Genomic DNA, 13021 nt, shown 5'->3' with positions numbered 1-13021 from the left:
CATAACCACAACTGCTGTGTTCACGTGTGCAGTAGCCAGGGCATCTCCAGAGGACAGCAGTTCACAGCGCTCCCCTGTATCCCCCAGCTCCTTCTTACAGCTTCTCTTCCTTCCCTTCCACCAGAGTGTTCCCAGAGCCTTGCCGAGGCTGACCTGAGCATGCAACAGTCACTTGTTCTCAGTATTTGGACCAGTGATGACTTCATCTCTAAGCATTTTTATGAGACACTGTGACAACCTCCTTCTGTACTTTGGCTCTACATAAAACATACCCAACAAATGACCTCACAATATCGTGTGTTCTTTATGGTCGTTGCTTTTGTTTTTGCCTGACTTTATTTACATTTTTAGTAAAATCTGCTGGAGTCATCACACCCGTTCATTCATTATCTCCTTTTGCAAGCTTTTCGTGTTTTGCTGGCTAACCAAGCCCAGAGGTACAGATTATACACTGCTCCTGGGCTGAACGGTCTGATTTCAATTCCACTGGGGTATTGGAGGGAGGCAGGACCAGCCAGTTTCCCTCTGCCATCAACTCCAAGCTGCCTTCCTGAGGGAAACTGATGGAGAGGAATGTTGCTTGTCTAGAATGGTTGCTCTGTTTGCAGGTAGATAATTAGCCACTACTCAGTGTGTAAATACTCCACAAATTACTTTATTTGTTCCTGTAAAATGTGCTGCAGAAAGAGGAGTTTTTATAGCAGCCAGGGCTGAACATGAGAGATAAGACATTGTGGGAAAGAACAAGCAAGAGAGGCAACACTGTCGTGTATCCCTCTGCGGGGACGAAGCTTATGGGTTCTCACTCCTCATTTTCTTAGAACACTGACTCCCCTGAGTGAATGATTTAAAGGACAAATTGCCACTCTTCTGGGTACCAAAGCCAGCCATAAGCCAAAATTAAATTATATCATAAAGCCCTACAAGAAAACGGAGCAAGGTTCAGAAATATAAAACCGAGGGAATCCAGAGTTAAGGATGAAATATTAGTCGGAGCTGTGTCCTTGTCTCTCGGTGCTGATGAAGTGAAAAACTGAGCATCGTCTCATGCAGACTTAAAGAACCATTATCAAACCGTCATCGCCAGTGCTTGGCAGTGGCTGTTGCAGTGATTTCAGTTCCACTGGGGTATTGGAGGGAGGCAGGACCTGCTTCACGTCCTTGCTCTGTGGCTGACTGGCCAGGTGACCTTCAGCCAGTCACCTCCCAACCTGGGCCTTCATCCCCAACTCTTCAGACGAAATAAGATGAAACTAGAATTTGTACTTTCAGTTTTTCCCCATACAGCTCAGATGATCATGAGCTAATAAAAAATGTATCACTTAAAGTATAGAAAACAGGAGTTGGCCCAGCAGGTAAGAACATTCTTTTGCTGCTTGCTCTTCCAAAGGACCTGAATTCCGTTGTGGGCAGCTTGCAAGCAACTGTAATTCCAGCTCCAGAGGATCTTACCAGATCTTCTTGCCTCTGAGGGCACCTCTCCCTCTCTCCTCATGTACACACACACACGCACACACACACACACACACACACACACACACACACACGCACACACACACACTACATAAACACAATTTTTTAAAATTAATATATAAAATAGTCTAGACATATAGTTCAGGTAGTGGAGTGCTTGCCTAATATGACTGAAGCCCTGAGTTCCATATCCAGCACCACATAAAACAAGTCATGCTGCTACATACCATAAGCCCAACAGTTAGGAGGTAGAGGCAAGACCATCGTTAAGTTCAAGGTAACTTAGCTACATACATTCAAGGCTAGCCCGAGAAATGTGAGATCCTGCCTCAAAATAAGATGTAGAAAGTCCAATATCTTTTTAAAAATATGCTTAGTTAAGATACAAATATCTGGCCAGGAGACTGTCCCTCAGGAAGGTTAGTTCCACCTGAAGACATGCCAAAGAGATGGGAGGAATAATTATCCCTTTAATGAGATAATGTTCCCTGCACCTCCCTAAAGTCCTTCATCCTGCAGTTGCTTTAGATCTCCTTGCTAAGCCTGCCTACCCTTTTGAGTTCTAACTCAAAAAAGAATAAATTTTCTGAGTCTACTTTTAAAATTATTTAATCAAGAAGACTAAGGAACGACAAAGGGAATCCCAGTTTCTAACATAACTATATGAGATTTCATTATGGCATTTTCTTTTTTATTGATTTTTATTGAGCTCTACATTTTTCTCTGCTCCCCACTCTACCTCTCTCTTCCCCTTCCACCCTCTCCATGGTCTCCATGCTCCCAATTCACTCAGGAGATCTTGTCTTTTTCTACTTCCCATATAGATTAGATCTATGTATGTCTCTCTTAGGGAACTCGTTGTTGTCTAGGTTCTCTGGGATTGTGATTTGTGGGCTGGTTTTCTTTGTTTTATGTTTAAAAACCACTTATGAGTGAGTACATGTGATATTTGTCTTTCTGGGTCTGGGTTACCTCACTCAAAATGACGTTTTCTAGTTCCATCCGTTTACCTGCAAAATTCAAGATGTCATTATTTTTTTCTGATTTGTAGCACTCCATTGTGTAAATGTACCACATTTTCCTTATTTATTCTTTGGTTGAGTGACATTTAGGTTGTTTCCAGGTTCTGACAAACAATGCTGCTATGAACATAGTTGAGCACATGTCCTTGTGGCACGATTGAGCATCCTTTGGGTATATATACAAAGTGGTAGTGCTGGGTCTTATGGTCTGATGGCATTTTCAAGCATCTTTCTTTCTTCCCCTTCTCTCCATTGCCCTCCTTTGTTTTAGCCTCCCATCCACAGTACCCTACTCCATATATCATGTGGATCTTTTTGACTCCTCTTTGATGTTTCCTTTCCCTTTCTATGGTCTCCTTTATAGTTTTATAACCTTTGCCAACATACACTTATGTACATACACATGAACATTTATCCAAAAATGGAATATACACATGGGAGAAAACACGGGATTTAGAAAACATAATATTCTTATTAATGCTTTGGAAATTTTAATTATGCATGTAATATATTTTAGTTATATTCATTCTCTACCTCTCCCCAAAGTCCTCCCAGATATACTCCCTAACAAACCACTCCCCCAGCTTCATGTTCTATTTTATTTCCTTTATAACCCAGAGAGTCCAATTTGTGCAGCCCATTCACTGTATATAATCAACCCACCAGGGATTATATACTCTTAAAGAAAACTGAGGCTTCCTTGCCCAGAACCCATCAACTGTCAAAAGCTCCTCAGTTAGGAATAGGGGCTCAGGAGGCCCTCTACCTTTTATACTGAAATGTTCACTGGCTTTATCTTGTTTCAGGTTTTGTGCAGGAGACTTCAGCTTCCATGAACTCATGAGGGCAGAGGTTCTACCATGCTCAGAAGACACTGTTTTACTGTGGTGCTACCTGACTTCTGGCTCCTACAACCTTGCTGTTCCCTCTTCTGAAATGGTGTCTGAGCACTAAGGTGGGGAATATGCTAAAGATGGCTCATCTGTGGCTAAATACTAACAGACATGTATTCTCTTTACTTTGCCCATTTTTGAATTTCTGCATTAACCACTGTCCACTGTACAGAGAAACTTTTCTAACGAAGTTTAAATGCTGCACTTATTTCTGGGAACAGAGATGCGAATTTGAGGGAAGTTGATACTAATTATGTACACTTAGCTAAAATAATAATAGTAGATTTACCCTGAGGCCTGTGATCTTCCCAATAATGGGTCCTTGGCCAGATTTACAGTATCAGACATTTGTTTTGTCCTATGGAGTAGGCCTTAAATCCAGTCTCTTTCTGACTGAGAAAGCATTTAGCTAACTCCATAACATTCATGTCATTGTTGTGCCAATGGTCATGTTTTGCCAGACAAGTGTTCTTGTAGCTCACAGGGTTCAGATCTGGCTAAGGCTTTTGACAACTTTTCTCCCACAGCAACTACATAGTTTTCAGTACCATGAAAATCAGCCAATGGGGAAAGCTTTCTGGTCAGTATTTGATGTGGGAGAGTCTTCTGTTTGAGTTGATTTCATTGGTTAATAAAGAAACTGCCTGGCCCATTTAATAGGCCCGCCCTTAGGTGGGTGGAGTAGACAGAACAGGAAGAAGGAAGTGAGGTAGATGGCTCAGTCAGATGCCACGCCTCTCCTAAGTGAGACAGATGCCTTGCCTCTCCTCTCTGAGCCAAATGCGATGAAGCTCCGGCCCAAGATGGACATACGCTAGAATCTTCCCGGTAAGGCACCACTTCGTGGTGCTACACAGATAATTAGATATGGGTTAATCAAGATGTGAGTAAGAGGCTGGAACTAATGGGCCAGGCAGTGTTTAAATGGATATAGTTTGTGCATTGTTATTTCGGGGCATAAGCTAGCCAGGCGGCCCAGAGCCGGGCAGGATGAAAAGCAGGCCTGCCCACAGTTCCACACTACAAGTACTACCTTGAGTTCTCTGAACCCTATGACCAAAGTTTGTTTTTGTTTATTTTTTCCAGCAATTTGGTATTATCAAAGTCTAGTCAGCAGCAAAGAGTGTGGCAAAACCCTGTATTTCTGTGGAGAGGGGTATCTGGAACACCCCAACCAACACCTCGAGGAAAGGTATCCTACTTCTGCCGCTGAGATTTTTATTTAGCAGTTTACGGCAACAGGTTAGGAACCTGTGTAGGATAACCCCAATTCAACTTTTATATGAATATATAAATTTATGAAATTTATAAAATAGTAGGCTTCCATGTGGCTTTTTCAGATATTCTTAATGTTAGCTATTCCTTCTCAACCTCTTTCTCTACCCTCCCCCCAATCCTGTCTCCCCACTATTCCCCCTTCATGTAACCTATATTTTAGTACCGCTACTCCCTAAGACATTAATTTCTTCTTACAACCAACATCCCCTTTCTAGTTGCCTAGATTCTTGATATACTCCAAGTTAAACATACAAATCTAAAAGCTTAATGCTAGAGTCCAAGAGAAAATTTCACTTTTATTTTTCTTTATGGGTGAATAAAAACCAATTGTATATAAATACATTTTATTATCTATTCTTCAGTTGATACACATTAATCTGCATTTCTATTGAAACTATACCCATTTTGCAAAATGATAGTAGTAGGTTTATCCCTGGATTTTTGACGTATTTAGAGTACTCAGCAGGTCTTTGCTTCTGGGGAGCGGGCCTTGAGTCCTATCAAAAAGGAGTCAGTTACCAACACAACATCCACGCCAGTATTGCACCCCTGGTGTATCCTGCCACACCAGGTGCTATCGTTTTCATGCCCTAGCTATTATGAATAGAACAGCAATGAACATGGATGAGCTTGGGTCTCTGTAATTGGAGTTGAAGACTTTTGGGATATTCCTAGGAATGGTATAGCCGGGTTATGTGGCAGTTTTGCTTCTATCTTTCTAAGGAATACCACAGTGGTTTCCATCGTGACCACACCAGTTTGTACCCCACCAGCTGTGCCTGAGGGATCATTGTTTCACACTTCCTCACCAACACTTGCTGTCTTTTGTTCTGTTAATCCTGACCGTTCTGCCTGGAGTAGGGTAAAATTTCAAGCTCTTCCAACCCTCCTTTTCCCAGTAGCTGAGGATGGCAAACACTTCTTAAAGTGTTTCTTAGCCACTTGTATTTCTGCTTTAGGGAGCCCTCTGTTTGCTGAGGGATTTTTTATTGAGTTGTTTGATTTCTTAGTGCTTAATTTTTTGAGTTTTTTACATATTCTAGAAAATAATATTCTGTTGAATGTGTAGTTGGCAGATGTTTTAAAAATTCCTTTTCCTTAGCCTTGATCACCTTGGTTAATACATTTTTACTGAGTGTTAGCCTTTACTGACTCAAAAATGTTTTCTTATTTCTTAATAAGGAACCAGGAGATCTGAGGCAACTTTGTAAACAGAAAACCTTAACGTTTTGTACTCCAATGCTGTTTGCCCACACTGCTGTGAGAGGAGTGTGTTGGTGACTGAGAGGGATCACACCATCCTGTATCTCGAAGTCAAGTAGGACTTTAAATACCTAAGATTGACCCCTGAGGAAGCTCGCCCTGCCTGTGCTGAAGTCAGATTCCAAATACCTCGTCATGCTGCCCTGGGTAGAGAGGGGAAGGATTGCAAAACTATTCCTTTATTTAATTTTTTGCCAAGCAAGAACATTGGTAAACAGCCTGGCATCTATTCTGCTGCCAGCATGCCAAGTGGCTACTAAAGCAAAGGAGAAATCTGCAGAGCAGACACTGTTTTGCTGGGTGCTAAGACCTAGATCTTTGGAAGATCTGAGACGTGTCTTGGTTTTAGCATTTGGAGTTGAACTATGTCATTATAAGCTAAGTCAGGTTAGCACTGCCTACCATGACCAAGCAGAGCAACAGGGAACTGAAACCCCAAAGTTCAGTGATGCTGTTGACCTCCTAGCCTACCTGATAAATGTTGCAGCAAAGTTCACAGACCAGAAAGCTCTGCCAACTGAAATGTTCCAGGTCTTAGAATTTGTTCATTAGTAAAATTTCAAAGGTGAAAATATAGAGACAAAGAGACATGATAAGAGATAGATGATAGGTAGACAAAAGGTAGGAGGTAGGTAGGTAGATGGATGGATAGATAGATAGATAGATAGATAGACAGATAGCCAGGCAGATAGGCAAATAGGCAGATAGATGATAGATAGGAAGGTAGAGAGGTGGACAGACAGAGAGGACCGCATACAAGGAAGACAAATGTTATGCCATTGGTCCACAAAAGAAAAGCACATACAATTCATTCACTGCCTTATCACTTCTATGTTGTGCCTCTCTGTGGAGGTCAGAGGACAAGTTCCTTCTTGGGCACCATTCAAGCTCCTTTTCTTTCCTTCTCACTTTGCCCCAGTTCACCCCTTTTTTTCAGATAGTCTCCCTCTTAACTTAGAGCTAAGTCGGCTATGCTGCATGTATAGAGAGCCCCAGGGATCTACCTGTGTCCACTTCGTAAGTTCTAGGATTATAAGTGTGTCCCACCATGCCTAGTTTATTAGCACCAATTCCTGGGCTCCAACTCAAATCCTTGTGCTTGTTACTCTCTCTAGCCCACTGCTATCTCTGTAAATGGATACTTTACCTCAAAACCAAAAAACTGTCTTGGAATTCAGGATAGTCCTTGCATTAGGTCTAATCACTAGGGCTTAGTCAAGGGACTGATCTTTGCCTTCCTTCGTGGTGAGAAGTCGGTGGAAACTTCAAGCTGGCAGGGAACTATCCTTTGACCTGCTTCTGGGAGTGCTTCTGTCTCTTAAGATACTTTTAGGATTAAAGTCCTCTTTCATTGACTATTAGAATCTAAAAATTCCTTAAGGCCCACTTTGAGCTCCTTCTCTACCTTGAAGATGTTCCTGGTTGTCTTCAACCATAACATCCTACCTTCTCTGTAAGAACCTCCAGGATTGGTGTATAATCTAGTGTTTTAATTTTGTTGAAAGGGCTTTTAGACTTTAGAGTGTCTGAGAGGTTATGGTTTCATTTGGAGTGCTGGTTTGCTTGCTTGACTTTGAGATAGGGTCTCATGTATTCTAGGTTGGCCTTGAATGCACTATGAAGTGAAGGATGACCGTAGATTTCTGGTACCTCTGCCTCTATCTCCCAAGTGATGTGCTGGGATGATTGGCTTGTGTTTCCATACCCAAGCTATGCAGTGATAGAGTAGAACCTATGGCTTCCAGCATGCTAGACAAGCACTCTAGCAGTTCAGCTATGTTCCCAGCCCTAGCTGCTTTTGTAAGCTAAAACCTAAGTTCTATTACAGAAAGAACCACCATATTAGACATGTCTGAAGAAAGCCCTAGTTTAGGCAAGCAAAGAGAAAGAATACTAGAAAACATCCTGAAATGAGATGAAGACTTTTGAAGCTGACATCCTGGAACCTCTCCTGTTTTCATCAATACATTAAAAACAACTGAAAATTGCTTTCAGAGATTTTAGCCTTTGGACTTTGAGATTATCCCTTGCCTTCCGCAAGCTAAGTAAACATCAGAGCCGCCACTCCTGCCCCTTTGCTCAGATGACCTCTCCTTCTGATTTGGGTTGAATATGAGGTGATAGAAATTGCATTTAGTCATAGGAAATGATTTATGAATCATTAGCTCTGTAGCTTAGGAAATAATCTAAAGAGTACACAGATAGAATTACACCACAGTAAAAGGTTTCTGTATGCCACAGGAAACAACAGCGTGAAGAGAGTAGAGACAACCTGCAGTGCAGAATAAATGAAAATCTTCGCTAGATAGTCATCTGACGGGAGATTAATATCTAGAATTTATAAGGAACCCAAAAATTAAATGCCAAAAGAATAAGTAAGCCAACCAGCAAATGGCCAGATCAACTAACCAGATACTTCTCAAAAGAAATGGGGGCTCTGGGGATGGCTCAATCGGTAAAGTGCCTAGAACCCATTAAAAAAATCCAGGTATAGTGGCTCAGTGCTGAGAAGGTGGATATGGGCTGATCCCTGGGGTTTGCTGCTCAGCTGGCCTGCTCTACCTGGTGAGCTTTGGACCAATGAGACACCCTGTATCAAAGGAGACGAGTGATGTTCCTGAGAGATGGCACTGAAAGTTGTCCTCCTGCCTCCACATGGAGACGCACAGATGTGTACCCAAAGTCATAAACACATAAAAAATACCAAAATAAACCTAGACAAATGTCCAACGTCTTTAGCCACCTTGGAAATGAAAATCAAAAATACCTTGGGACTCTATCTTACTACAATCAGAATGGTTATACTCAAAAAACTCTCAAAACAGTAAATGCTGTTAAGAATAGGAGTGGTTGGGGAGAAACTCCCAGATATACGCTAACAGGGTGTGTTGTTTTTGTTTGTTTTGTTTTGCTTCCCTTTTATTTTTTTAAACATTTATTTGTGTGTGTGTGTGTGTGTGTGTGTGTGTGTGTGTGTGTGGCTGTGCAGTGAGTGTGTGCAGGTGCATATGTGTGTATATTCCTGTGAAGGTCCATATTGGAGAGTATATTAAGCTGTTGCTCCTTATCTTACTGTTTGTTTCTTCCTTTAACACATGGTCTCATTATGTCGTCTTGACTACCCTTTGTATGTAGACCAAGCTAGCCTCAAACTCATGAAGATGCGCATGTTTCTGCCTCCCTAGTGCTGGGATTAAAGGTATGTGCCACTATGCCCTCGAGACAAGGTCTCTCATGGACCTGGAATTCACCAGTCAGCCTAGTTTTCTGGCACAAGAGCCACCAAATTTGCCTGCTTCTATCTACCTAGCACTGAGATTATAGGCACATGTAACCATACCTAGATTTTTAAGATTTGTATTTATTCTTTTGAAAATTTTATGCATGTATACAATTTATCTTGATCTCTCTCCTCCAAATGTCCTCAATCTCCCCATCCTATTCCTCTCCCAACTTTAAGTCCTCCTTTTAAATTTATTTTAAGCTTTGTTATTAAATTAAAAAAAAACATAGCCTGTTGAGTCCTTAGTGCTGACTCATGTGCATGGGTGTGGGGTATACACAAGTGACCAATGGCCACCCTCTGCTGTAGTAGCCACCCTCTGTTCTAGTAGCATTACCGCTGATCTGAGGTTGCAGGTGATGCTTCAGGAATTCCTCTATCGTCTAGGCTGGAGCTCCTAATCGGCTTGATCTTGTGCATATGAGTATATGTGCTATGACTTTACGTGTGCAGCAGCCACGTCGTGTCCAGGATGACTACATGCACTGTGATTTCACGTGTGCAGCAGCCATGCCGTGTCCAGGATGACTACATGCCCTGTGACTTCACGTGTGCAGCAGCCATGCCGTGTCCAGGATGATTACATGTGCTATGATTGCATGTGTGCAGCAGCCATGCCGTGTCCAGGATGATGACATGCTCCGTGACTTCATGTGTGCAGCAGCCACGCCGTGTCCAGGATGACTACATGCCCTGTGACTTCACGTGTGCAGCAACCATGCCGTGTCCAGGATGATTACATGTGCTATGACTTCATGTGTGCAGCAGCCACGCCGTGTCCACGATGATGACATGCGCTGTGACTTTACGTGTCCAGGAGAATCAATTCAGAGCATTCTTCCCATCCTCCAGCTCTCACAGTCTTCTGGTCCTCTCTTCCACGATGTTCCCTGAGCCTTAGAAGGGCGCTTGACATAGACGCCCTGTCTTTGTCTAAGCACTCACTAATCTTGGCCTCTTGAGCAGTAATGCATCTCTGCCTTACCACTGCCCACTGCAATAGGAAGCTTCTTCGAGCAAGGTTGGGAGCAGCACACATCTACAGCTACATACTTAGTCATGAGGTGGTTTGACAACATAACTATTCAGGCAAAGACTGTCAAAAGCCCCTCTAGGGCCCACATCTTCCCTAGCCATGTTTCTTCATCCTGCTTGCACTACCAGCCCTGAATTCCCTCCCATGGAGCAGGTCTCACACCCAGGAGAGCATCCCTAAGCAGTTTCACCACTGCTGTGGGCACTTCCTGCCTACCAGGTCAGTACTGGAGCATCTAAGATTCAGCACTGGATAGGACCATGGCTGTCTCTTCTCCCCCAGCAGCTGGCATAGCATTTCCAGCACTGTGCACGGCAGCCAGCAGGGAGAATTCTCTGGTCAGTTTTCAATTGATTTCTCTGTGTCCTGCAAGAAAATCTTGTGTTGTCTTCAATGATAGGATCCTGTCATCGAGTTCTAGTGGGCAACTAAGAGCAATAGCAATACCCTGTGTAGTATTTTTGGTGCCTCCGAGGCCTCTTTGACTAACAAATCACAGGCTGGCAATTCATGGCTGGCACTGAGATTTTCATTTAATAGCAGATATCTTCCAGGAGCAGCAGTGTTCACTAATATGAAGTACTCAAATTCAACGCCCCCACACCCTAAAAATTGTATTATTAATTAGAGTACAAAACAATGGGCTACAGGCTCTCTGCTCCTCCCGTTCTAGAGACAGCCGCTTCTTTTCGTGCAGTGCCAGCCTCGTTCCAGAGACACGATGGTGAAGGTAGGAGTGAACGGATTTGGCCGTATTGGATGCCTGGTTACCAGGGCTGCCTTCACTTCTGGCAAAGTGGACATTGTTGCCATCAATGAGCCTTTCATCGACCTCAACTACATGATCTACATGTCCCAGTATGACTCTACCCACAGCAAGTCCAATGGCACAGTCAATTGACTGTGACTGAGAATGGGAAGCTTGTCATCAATGGGAAGGCCATCACCATCTTCCAGGAGCGAGATCCTGCTACCATCAAATGGGGTGATGCTGGGGCCAAGTATGTTGTGGAGTTGACCGGTGTCTTCACCACCATGGAGAAGGCTGGGACCCACCTGAAGGGTGGGGCCAAAAGGGTCATCGTCTCCGCCCCTTCTGTGGATGCCCCCATGTTTGTGATGGGTGTGAACCATGACAAGTATGACAATTCCCTCAAGATTGTCAGCAATGCTTTCTGTACCACCAACTGCTTGGCCCCCTTGGCCAAAGTCATCCATGACAACTTTGGCATCGTGGAAGGGCTCATGACCACAGTCCATGCCATCACTGCCACCCGGAAGACTGTGGATGGCCCCTCTGGGAAGCTGTGGAGAGAGGGTCGTGGCGCTGCCCAGAACATCATCCTTGCATCTACTGGCCCTGCCAAGGCTGTGGGCAAAGTCATCCCAGAGCTGAACGGGAAGCTCACAGGCATGGCCTTCCGTGTTCCTACCCCCAATGTGTCTGTCATGGATCTGACAGGCCGCCTGGACAAAGCCGCCAAGTATGACGACATCAAGAAGGTGGTGAAGCAGGCATCCAAGGGCCCACTAAAGGGCATCCTGGGCTACACTGAAGACCAGGTTGTCTCCTGTGACTTTAACAGTGACTTCCATTTTTCCACCTTTGATTCTGGGGCTGGCATTGCTCTCAATGACAACTTTGTAAAGCTCATTTCCTGGTACAACAATGAATTCGGCTACAGCAACAGAATAGTGGACCTCATGGCCTACATGGCCTCCAAGGAGTAAGAAGCCCGCCCTGGACCACCCATCCCAGCAAGGACACAGCAAGAGAGAGGCCCTTGGCTGCTGAGCAGTTCCTGTCCTAACTCAACCTCAACACTGAGCATCTCCCTTTCAGTTTCCATCCCAAACCCCCAGAATAAATAGCAGGAGGGGCTTACGGAGCCCTCTCAGGAAATTCGGGATCAACCTACCCCAGGATCCAGCAATACCACTCCTGGGAATATACCCAAGAGATGCCCTATCATACTACAAAAGCATTTGTTCAACTATGTTCATAGCAGCATCATTTGTAATAGCCAGAACCTGGAAACAACCTAGATGCCCCTCAATGGAAGACTGAATAAAGAAAGTGTGGAATATATATGCATTAGAGTACTACTCAGCGTAAAAAACAATGACATCTTGAATTTTGCATGCAAATGGATGGAAATAAAGAACACTATTCTGAGTGAGGTAACCCAGACCCAAAAAGATGAATACGGTATGTACTCACTCATTAGTGGATTCTAGCCATAAATGAAGGACATTGAGTCTATAATTCATGATCCTAAAGAAGCTAAATAGAAAGGTGAACCCCCCCCCCAAAAAAACCATCTAGTTATCCTCCTGGATATTGGAAGTAGACAAGATTTCCAGGCAAAAATGGAGAGCTTGGGGGTGGGGGTGGGATGGGGGTAAGAGGAGATGTGGAGAGAGAAGTGAGAAGGGGAGGATGGGGAGAATTTGGGGGAATGGGACAGTTGGGATGGAGGAGGACTGGATATGGGAGCAGGGAAGTATATATCTTAATTAAGGGAGCCATTTGAGAGTTGGCAAGAGACCGGACTCTAGAGGGGTTCCCAGGTGTCCAAGATGTCCCCAGCTTGTTCCTTGAACAACTGAGGAGAGGGCACCTGAACTGGCCCTATACTATAGCCACACTGATGAATATCTTGTATACCACCATAGAACCTTCATCTGGCGATGGACGGAGATAGAGACAGAGACTCCAAGCACTGGACTGAGCTCCCAAGGTCCAAATGAGGAGCAGAAAGAGAGAGAACAT

The 13021-nt window shown here is 43.8% G+C and overlaps 1 long non-coding RNA gene and 1 pseudogene across 6 annotated transcripts in view; both read left to right on the top strand.

Annotated features, from left to right (window-relative positions):
- LOC119827325 overlaps positions 1 to 13021 on the top strand; it is a 42336-nt gene that overhangs the window by 2519 nt on the left and 26796 nt on the right. For 5 of the 6 annotated variants that reach the window (XR_005287644.1, XR_005287645.1, XR_005287647.1 and 2 more), the window contains exon 2: positions 3302 to 3450. This is a non-coding gene — a long non-coding RNA (uncharacterized LOC119827325). Of the gene's footprint in view, positions 1 to 3301; positions 3451 to 4474; positions 4581 to 13021 lie in introns of all 6 variants that reach the window. The other variant, XR_005287648.1, reaches the window with a different exon arrangement.
- On the top strand, positions 9901 to 12242 carry LOC119827324 (annotated as a pseudogene).

The sequence above is a fragment of the Arvicola amphibius genome, chromosome 12 (assembly GCF_903992535.2).
Source record: "Arvicola amphibius chromosome 12, mArvAmp1.2, whole genome shotgun sequence".
In the NCBI taxonomy this organism is placed as follows: domain Eukaryota; kingdom Metazoa; phylum Chordata; class Mammalia; order Rodentia; family Cricetidae; genus Arvicola; species Arvicola amphibius.
Note: the sequence above shows the minus strand (reverse complement) of the source record. Positions and strands in the feature narration are given on the sequence as shown.